The sequence below is a fragment of the Pipra filicauda genome, unplaced genomic scaffold (assembly GCF_003945595.2).
Source record: "Pipra filicauda isolate LSUMZ 115617 unplaced genomic scaffold, ASM394559v2 scaffold214_size1419223_pilon, whole genome shotgun sequence".
Taxonomy (NCBI): Eukaryota; Metazoa; Chordata; class Aves; order Passeriformes; family Pipridae; genus Pipra; species Pipra filicauda.
The window spans coordinates 158,276-168,911 of record NW_024104326.1 but is presented as its reverse complement, the minus strand read 5'-3'; the positions used below and the strand labels follow the sequence as shown (position 1 = coordinate 168,911).

At 38.5% G+C, this 10,636-nt stretch overlaps 1 long non-coding RNA gene across 1 annotated transcript; it reads left to right on the top strand.

Moving 5' to 3' along the window:
• The first annotated feature begins 2,649 nt into the window (after positions 1-2,649).
• LOC120323228 lies at positions 2,650-10,277 on the top strand. The gene is made up of 3 exons (XR_005563504.1): positions 2,650-2,992; positions 6,425-6,480; positions 8,483-10,277. It is a non-coding gene; the product is annotated as an uncharacterized LOC120323228 (long non-coding RNA).
• The last annotated feature ends 359 nt before the right edge of the window (positions 10,278-10,636 follow it).

The window sequence follows — 10,636 nt, the reverse complement described above, 5'->3', positions numbered from 1 at the left end:
ACCGACCTTGTACCCCAGCTCCCTTCCCACAGACCTGCTCCCCAGCTGAGTAGATTCCAGCCTGTGCTACACTCCTGGGTTATGTTTTCCCAGGTGCAAGACCTTATGCTTGTCCCTGTTGAACTTTATAAGGTTCTTGTTAGCCCATTCCTCCAGCCTATCCAGGTCTCTCTGCAGGGTGGCTTTCCCTTCTGAAATGTCCACTTACCCACTCAGTTTGGTGTCATTGGTAAACTTCATCAGGGTACACTTGATCCCGACTTCCACATCTCTTATGAAGACACTAAACAGTGTTGGGTCAAATATGGATTCCTGGGGGCCTCCACTTGTGACAAGCTGCCAGTTTTCCTTCTGTTTCTGCTCCTACATACCTGAAGAAACCCTTTGTTGCAGTTTTTGACCCCTCTGGCTGATTTCAATTTGAGCTGAGCTTTTGCATTTCTCACTGCATCTCTGCACACCCTGGCAATGCCCTCGTAGTTCTCAACATCTATTCATCTGGTTTCCCATCCCTGTTACTCACCTCTTTTGGTACTGAGCACATTCAGAACCCTGCAGTTCAGCCACGCTGCTGAACAGAAAATCCCATATGTGAATGAATATGAGGAAGCTTTTTTTCCCTGCAAATTATTTCTCAGAAATGTCAGCTGTGTGATAAAGCTGTGGGATTAATTAATTTAGTACGCATCTGTAATTGCCTTATTGCAATCCTTCTCTCCCAGGACTAAAGCTAAAGCGCCCAACCTCGAAGCATCTTCAAATGGTAGCTTTTTCCTAATCATAGCATGCCACAAATTTATTCTCTTACCTTCAACACATAAGGAATTTTTGTACCTATTATATACAGGTACTATTTATGGGCAGCCTACAAGTCTGTGTAGATATTGCCACTACTTTACAGTAGAAACCACTTTAAAATGTAGTTGCTTTTTCCCATTAATGCTGAGTACTACTGGGAAGTTAAGTGCAAGACATAATTTAGATATACAGGTGTATACCATTTCTATGCAACAGCTAAATCAGATTTTAAATAAAGAGACACCACTGGATCAGCTAATAATCTCACCTAATTTAGTCAAGTTAACCTTTTAGAGAGTCCAGTTATCATATTTAGCTGAGCAATGTCTCCTCCAAGCCATCCAGATCTTGGTTTGACTATTTTATAAACACAAACCACAAGAAGCAACAAAGCACAGGTGTGTTTTTTAACAGTGGATATTTATTTGCATGAGCACATTAGATTACTTCCACTCTGTTCACATTTGTGTACCTTTTCTAAATAAGTGAATTAAATGTTTCATGAACTTGGAGAGGTTTTTGAACTTTCATATGTATTTACCAGAAGGATCATTCTGAAGGGTTTAGCTGGACAGAAAATAGACAGTTACCTGTCTAAAGGTAAGAGACAAATCCTAAGCCAAGAATTACTCATGGAAATTACTCAACCAATAGTTGGAATAACTACGTTACATTCAGGATAATTTCAAACTTATTATACACGACTAACAATTAAAAAGGATAAATTATAAATTGGATTTCAAAAAATTATTCCTGACAAGAGTATTTTTTTTTCTTCAACATAAAATGCGTACCACGGTTTTATTTAAAATCCAGGTCTTGGGTAATGTCTGATCCCATGAATAAGCATCACAAGGATCAGCAAGCTCTCATTACATTGAAAACGAACTCAACAGCCTGCTCGAAACCACAACTCAGATGAAAGCCCAGCAGTCCAAGCCGTGTAGGCCAGGAAACAACAGTGATCAAATTTATTATTTAAGGAAAGGGGTAGCAAAATGATGAGCACATCTTGAAGCAGGTATCTGCAGCCTTATGAGAGGAAGCAATGTGTCCTACAGCCCTCTGGCACCGAGTCTTTCTACTGCAGCAAATGCGCCGCTTTGTTTCACCAAGATACGTGAGCAGTCTGGGAAAAGTCTGCTGGGGGAACAGTCACTGCAAGTCATCTTGTTTTTCTGGTACCTTAAATATTTTATTTTGATCCCTAACTAGCATATATACGTGATGAGCAAGATAAACTGAACTCTTTAACAACCTGTCTCTCTTTTTTGGACAAGCAAGCCTTGATTTACAGCACATGGGAGAAGATAGTCAGCACTTCCCAGATGACCCTTCTTTAAAATTATATCTTTTTTACATAATTTGTATTCTGGTTTCCGGCTAAACCAAGACTTTTGCTGTCAATCTATGTATGTCTGTTCCAGTCCATTCACTAATAATTTTTGTCACTCTCTGGGCAATTTCAAATTCAAATTCAACAGAGGTAACTTTCAAATACAAACCCTAAAAGCATTAGTTAGCAACTGTGTCACATAGAAACAATTATTTACTTTCTGGAGAAAAGTCATTGATAACTCAGCGTAGATTTATCCTACAAAAGTCCAAAACCAGCCAGGAAATCTCACAGTATTCATCCAGCAGCCAATGGGCACATTACCTACAAGAAGCAAGTGGAGAAGACAAAAAAGGATTAAAAGAGCAACAGGTAAGAGTTCATAGCAAACCATATTCCACTAGATTGTAGAATATCTTCTTTTTAAGGACAAGTTTTTTTAAGTTTCTTGTACAATTCTTCATATAAATTTTTTTAAACCATTTTTAAGTGTTATACCAAATTTCCCTCCCCTACTTCTGGACTTCTGTTTGCAAAAGTGCCCATGAAATAAACTTCTGCAGCACTGTAAATACACTTTCTTATTACTTGTTCCAGCCACATTGCAGCTTTCAGTCTTCAGCAATGAAAACATGGAAACTTCACCAGATGAAGCTTGATGGATGGAGGAAGAAAGGAAAGCACTGGCAGAAAAATAGTGTGTCAGAAGCTGGCTCTGACTGCATCTCTGAGATCAGTGAGGAGCAGGAGGAGTGCTCCCATTTTCCAGCTCTTACAACAGACTGCTGGCCTTGTCACCCATTGTCCAGGTTTGCTGGAATTCTGAGGTGGTCTTCAACACTTTTCTATAACCTCATGGTCAGTTTTTCTTTTATTCCTTTAACCACTAACATATTTTTCCTCCAAAGAAGGACACATTTCATTAGAAAATGAAATTATTCAATCTCCCCTTCTTCTTTTAACTTTATCAACACCTTGACTTTGCTAGGAGCTATTCCCCAGTCACAGTGAGAGGGAAGCAAGGGCCCATAATCTGAATGTAAGCTTGTCTTATTTCATCTTTCTTTTCCTAATTTAATTTTTATTTTTGTAATTCTCACATTTCCTCAGGTTATTTAGGATGACAACAGACTCTTTCCTTGTGTGCTGCAGAACTAAAACTATTTTCAGAAGCACTAGACTCAAGGAATGAGAAATAACATCTATAAAACCTGTCCAGTTGGTTTACTTAAGCTTTGTAATACTTCAAGACACTTGTTATTACAGACTTGCAGGACTTTCTCAGTCCCTTCAACACTGTACCCTTGCTATCTCTTTTTTTGATAAGAAAATCAACACAGTAACCCCTAGCAGACTTTTTTCTTTCCCTCTGGAGGTTTACATCCTTATAGACTGTAGGCTGTGATCCCCAAAAGTGTTCCTTGAGTAAATGCTATTGAATCTTACAGCTACAGTAATACTGCCCCACCATATGCATTTTCTATATAGATCATGGCCCTTTCCCTACTTCTTGCACAAAACCTTGCTGAGAATGAATGTGTGGAAGGTCCATGACATCTCCCTCAGTGTATATTGTGTTCTATTTCCCATAGCCCATGAAAGGCTTCAACAACCACAGCTGATAAAGGACAGAGAGAAAATATGTTACAGAATAAAGTGACAATGCAATAAATACAACTCATATGAGAGCAAGGATCTATTATTGTGGGAAGGCAATAGTTTTGTGTGATGCCTGAAGTCAGACTGTATGGTCAGAAAGAAAACTCCTGGCTTTCTGACCCATCTACCAGAGACTCTGCAGAGGAAAGGAGGGAGCAGAAGAACCTCATTATGTCTGGTCTCAGTGCATCAGCACACTGGTATGGAGAAGCTGAGTTTCAGGGCTACAGGAGCTAATGCAGTCTAAATGCACCCTTCTGTGAGTCTCATCAGAAGAGAAATCAGTCAGAGACAGAATACATATATACTTCTTGAATTACTGAACAGAAAATAAATCAGAAGTCCAAATGGTTCTACCTCAGTTCAGCATGCCCAAACTAATTTGCTTATATTAATATTTTCATTCAAATAAGCCTTCTCACAAAAAAATAAAGCGCAGTGCTAAGAAAAATCATTGGTCCTGCAGCTGTGATCAGGGAATGAATGAGACATGACAGTGCTCTTGTAGAAGTTCAGACAGCCTGAGCTTGCCTCAGTCATCTTTTCCTGCGGTGGCAATATCCTGTGTGATGTAGTTTTGTGTCATTTCTGACACTGTCATTTCAGATGTTGTAAAATCTTGGAAGCAAGAGAAGGCACCAGGGTAAGAGGGGAGGAAATAGAAAAGAAAATACTATCTGACAACATATATCCAGTCCCTTGTGTCATTGCAAGATTTGCATGACTTGCCAGAATAACCATCAATCTGATCAAAATGCACCTACAGCCGGCTTGGCAAACAAGCCAAGCCTTGGAAGTCACCTCTTGGGTTGCCTTTATAACCTACACAGCAGAGGGGTCCTGCAGCATTTGGTCAGTTGATTTGAATTTTCCCTTCACATAGCAACCTTCCTCCTTTCTGAGCAAAAAAACTGAAGTCTGAGCTGACTGCATTTCTCTGCTAATCAGTGGTAGCAAACTGGACAAGAAAAAGGCAGTTTTAGCTCAGTTAGCAGTATTTACACAGGCTACTTTTCTTCAGGTTTCTCAAGAGCTGATTCACTGGAGTCTCCCAGTAGGGTTGAGCTGACATTGCAGCCTTCCCTCTAAAAGGGTTTGAAATTATCTGGGCACATGTTTTTTTGTGTACATTGACAGTAACATGGTTGTCTAAGGTCTGTCCTACTGTCAAGCTAATCAGGTTCAGAGAGAAGTTGACAGGCAGATGAAAGGACACCTAGCACAACTGGAGATGGCAGATTTCTTTAGCAAATCATCATAAAACTCGTTAATAAAGAATATAAAACATTTCTTTCTAAATCACATCTGTCACATTAATAGTAACCCGCTAAAATGTCATGACTTTCACATACAGTTATCTCTGCCACTGTGAGACTGACGAGCCTTTTAATGCAAATTCTTCCCATTATCAGATTGATTTCACAACCTTTGATGGCCACTTCTGGCTAATTAGGTGGTCAAAAAATGTTCCAATTAATCTGTGTTTAATCAACCAAAACTATTTCATTGGAAAACTATACCCTTCCAAGAATTTTCAACAAACATAAAATGGGATTTTTGATGGGAATCTGTGTGATCACTGACAAAATTCCATCTCTTTTCCTGCCCTCCCTCCCTCATCTGAGTACTTGAAGGGCTTCAGGTCCTGGGTTCCAGAGCAGTCTAACGTTGAGATATGAGGAAAAATATTTCTGAGGCACAAATTCAGGAGGACACTGCAGAGACAAGAAGGAGGTTCTAGGCATTCCCTGGTGTCCAAACCGCTCAGGGAAAGCCAGTCTGGGACCTCCTGTCCCTCATCAGTGAAACCATAACTTTCAGTTTTGTGACCCTGCAAGAGACTCTCATATATGCACTGTGATTCTGTTAGATGTGACAAATTTGTGGACAAATTAAAGATGGACTTACCAGGGCAAAATATTTAAAGCAGTTGTACAGATTCTAAGCTTTGGAAAAGTGACTCTTAATTTAGGCAGCCTTCAGTGTTGAGTTCTCATTTCCCACAAGGTACCCATGTTCAGGTTTCAAGTGTTAAAATTCTATTTAGGTAGTTTTCAGGTCCTCAAAATATTGAGCAGCTGCTCTGTGAAAGACAAAACCCTCAGGAAACTCTAGTGTCAGAAGCCCAAAGGGGAAGTAACCAGAAATACCCTGCCCCTCTGTGGTGACAGTTCTGTCAGCTTCGTGGTTCCAGCAGGTAAAGAATTGGAAGTGGCTCACTGTTTGTTCAGATAAAAATATTAGGTCATTCAATTCTGGGTTTGTTTTTGTCGTTGTTGTTTTTGGTTTTTTTCTGTTTTGTTTTGGGGTTTTGTGGTTTTTTTTTTTTTTGTTTGGTTGATTTGGTTGTTGTTTTGTTTTATTGATTTTTGTTTGAGTATTTTGTTTGGGGTTTTTTTCTGATGCTTTCCTGAGAAAGGGGAGACCAGCTTACAGGGAAAATCAGGATGATTTTGGTAAGCATGTATTCTGGTATTTGATGTATTAATTGAGAGGTAACAGTGGTTACCAAAACAAATGCATTAAAGAAATAAGAAATAACGTAGTCTGCATAGCACAGAGAGAATAAAAATGAAGCACCACATTATGGTCTCATAACAGTTAATGAAATTTCTGTTCTCTTGCTTCCAGACTAACTGTACCTGATTTACTTTATTACAAGATCATAATCTGGTCCATATTTAAAGGTACTTTCTATTTTTTCCAAGATGATTTTGGGTGCAAAACTGAAAAGGAATTCTGGTAGAGGATTATTCTATCACTTACCAATGAAAAAAAAAATGGTCTAGCATTCACTGTGTTACACTGATAAATGTAAATAGTGACAATTCATGAACAAAATTCTTTCTAAAGCATGAGATCAGAATACTAAAAAGTAATTGTATTCTGAGTTCTTTTAATTCTTTAGTTTATTAGTTGTCAAAAAATTAGAGTTGGTTTTCAAGTTCTTTCCTTCAGCAAGTCAAAAACTTGCTTGAAAAAAACCAAAATATTAAAAAAGAACAAAAACAAAAAACAAAAACAAAAGAAAGACAAACCGGGGTTCTGGATGAATTCTGGACTTGCAGAGAAATACCAGATATGGAAAAATCACAAGAAAACTACACCACATGCCAACATTATACTCTTACACTCTCGGGTGATATAAAGATAACTGGAATTAAGCTTTGAGTTTTATTTCGATAGAAATAAACTAAGAATTTATTTCAAAAGAAAGAAACTAAGAATTAACTCATAAGTTAATAATTTATTAATGACTTCTGCCTACGTTTGTCCAAAATTTCATACCTTCTTAAATATTTTTATGTTTTTATAGTTCTTGTTTACAGTGGTAGTACAGTTATTGCTACAGCACTTGAAAGGCATAAAGGGAAAATTTTACATCAGTCATTGAACAGCATTGGATTGTCTGTGTTTTTCTACAAAGCCAGAGAAAGTACTTACAAAGTATAGTTTAGTGATGTTCAGTGTGTTTAGGTGATTATTAGAGATCTCATAGGGATTGACAGCATAAATACATTTGAATGTCTTGAAAACAAAAACTTTTCTTTTGACTTTAAAATGTTTTATACATCACAAAATTTAATATATGGCAAAGCAGAAGTAGTTTTAAACAGGTTTCAGCTGTTCAATAGTTCTGTTTGTAGGTATTTATTTGGTAGAGAATGGAAAAGAATGAAATATGGTTTAATTAAAACTGTCAAAAAGGCACCAAAATTAACTTAGCAGGAGGGATAAAGTTAACAAATCTTAACTTTTTGTCTCTCTGTATGATCAGCACTCATATACCACAGTTATTTGACCTGTTAAGAGATACATAAAACCACACAGCCAGCCCTCCTTTATTGTAGCTTATTGTCTTGGACACCGCAGGAAGAAAGACATAACAGAGGCAATGTGTTTTAATTAGGCCAGAACTTGATCAACTTTGCACATTGGGGATGTCTTTCAGAATTCACTCATCTAGAGCAGAGATTACTCATTGTACCATCTGGAGGAGGGTTGCCCACTGCCCTGCTGCCCTCCCAGCACTTAACCTGGCCTGGCCTCCCCACAGGGGAGATGAGGGGAGGGAGGGCAGACCCTAGACCTGTGCTCTGGCAGCCAGGGAAAGCCTGACACCCTAACACCTGCTGCATTGCAAGACACCCACTTATATTGTTTTAAAAGCCTTGCTTGTCAGGAAATCCAGCTCTTGATGGACAGTTGCCTTGAGAGGATAAATATCCAGCTGCAGAAACATGACCGTGACCTGATCTATATTACTTACCATCAGCCTGTGAGAATGAGATTGGAAATAAACACAGCAAGTAATCCTGTTTAAGAACACTATAAACTATCTTCATAGATTAGACTAGTGACATCATTTTCAAAAACACTGAAAGTAATATCATCAACTTGTTAAAGACAAAAATGTATGTGGTGGGTTTTTTTTTTTCTTTTTTTGCTAGTAGAAGATATAACATCTTCTCTTCTAAAATCAGGTCAGATATGAGGGTGTTTCCCAATGAGTGGAACAGGGGCAGTGATGAGGGAATGTTTGCATCTCATCCAAACATTCCATTTCCATTTTCCTTCTGATGTTGCCTCTTCCTCTCCCCATTATAAATATTTCATTTTTATCCCATTTTAAATGATATTTGAAGTGTTGTGTTTTGCAATGCTAAACTGTAATGTTTGCTCTTGCAGGAATGCTGCCTTTTCCTTCAATGAAATTCTGAGGAAGTCAACCTGTAGCTGTGATATATTTCCTGTAATTGGAAGACATTTTGCATCAAAATACCTCAGGATAGTAATGCTCTGTATGTTCAAATCATCCTTTTCTTTAACTGTTCCAATTTGACTATAAAAGACTCGCATTCGGCATTTCTGTCTCACAGAGTCCCACACTAGCGTGGTAACAACTGCAAAATAATGCTGATCGTCCTCCTGTGGTCACAGTGCTCTGCCAAAGCTATGGTTTTGGAATGACCATATGCATCCCAAATCAGCGAGTTTGCAAAAGACATCCTAATAACTGGTATGGGGTTTCAGAACGTGCTTAGCTGCCTTGGCGTGTTTGCAAAAAGAACATGAGCACTGCAAAATAAAATCCTTCTAACATGCTCTGATGTGCTTCATTCAGAAAGTTCACTACTCTTCTCTGTCCTCCTGTGCCCACACAGACATTCATCTCATGCATTACTCACACTCCTCCCCTCATGACATTTCCTCTGCCTTCCCTGTGAAGACATTTATCCACGCTCAGTGCTGTTTACTACATTAGAAATGTCCCACGCATTTACTATTAGACTGAATGCTCTTTGCAGGTAAGATCAACCCATGATCCACCTACAATTCAGCAAGCATGAGTGCCTCCTACCATCCCGAGGACAGAAAGATAATACTTTGTGTGCTGAGCACCATCTGAACATATCCACACCAATATTCATCCATAAGCTCTGACAAGTGAGGTTTTTTTTTAGAAGAGGCTTTCATTCCCTTGCATTCTATTTCATGCTTTCATACTATGTGTAGATTTTCCTTTACAGTAATTTTGGTGGAATTTTAAAAGAAGATCCAGAATCTTCTACAGAAAGTCCTCTGTGAAATTACTCAATCCAGAAAGGGTTGTCTGTTCCACTTATTTTATTTCAAGCAAGAAAGATGTCCTTAGAATACTATATATAATTTAGTCTGAGCAAAATATAGCATGTACTATGATGTGAGCATTGATTTGTTTTTCTTTGCCCATCTATTATCTCAATGAACATATTTGGAGAAGGTACAACAGTAAATCAGTTGTAGAAATTATCCTTGAATTAAGAAGAGAGAAGAGAATTCACAGCACTGTCACCTGGGCACATATAAGAAATGGAGTTATTATGTTCACCTTCTCTACTAAAACAATGCATTAGAAAGGTTTGGCTTCTTGTAAGTAATTTCATAAATACATTATTATCTAGCAACAGGCAAAACCCCCCCCTGTGACTATTGGCATTATCTACGCTTCATTTGGATTCTGGAGAGCAACGTGAATGGAGAATGGATAAGCTGACAGACATAATACATCAAAGGAATTAAAAGCAGCACCTGGTAGTAAATGTGTATTTTACAGCTACTTCCTGAGCTGCTCCAGACAGTGTTACTGCTTGAATTCACAGTGTAAGGAAAAATCTAGATTTTGCAACCTACCCAGTGATGGGAATGTGATTGCTTTTATAGTCCATATCTGACACCTATTACCTGTCAGCTACATCACTCTGGTTTTGTGCACTCCATTCAGAACACCTACCAAGATAACCTACAAATAACTTCACTTTTTGAGGAGGAATAAAAAGAATTCCACTTAGCCGTAGCATGGCTTGTCACTAAAGCCATTAAGACATTGTGGTTTTACACTGTATCTCTGCTGGATACAATTTGAAACACCACGTTTTCCAGCTTTGTACCTTATCTCATATATATGTTCACAGGCACACAGTTAAACTCAGGCTTAATGTAATTTGACTAGAAAATCCATTTAAATTGTTCACAGAATAAAAGATTATTTCAGAACAAGGTGTCTAGACGGTATTTCTATTTAATTTCTGGTGAGATCATTCTAAGTCCACTTCCAACACTCATCCAGGGGATTTCCACCACAAGCTTTTGCTGCATTAAAGGCAATGTCTACACTGGGGTTTTATTCTGATTCTTGATGACAGAGACCAGTGTTGCTTTATTAATCTGAGCCCTGCCATGTGCTGCTGTTTACACCGCTAGAGATTATTCTAGACTGAAGGTGGGTCGGTGACACAGGAGGAAGGAGCAGCTCTGCGTGCCTGCGCTGCGCTGTAACCACAACCCCATCACTGGTCTTAG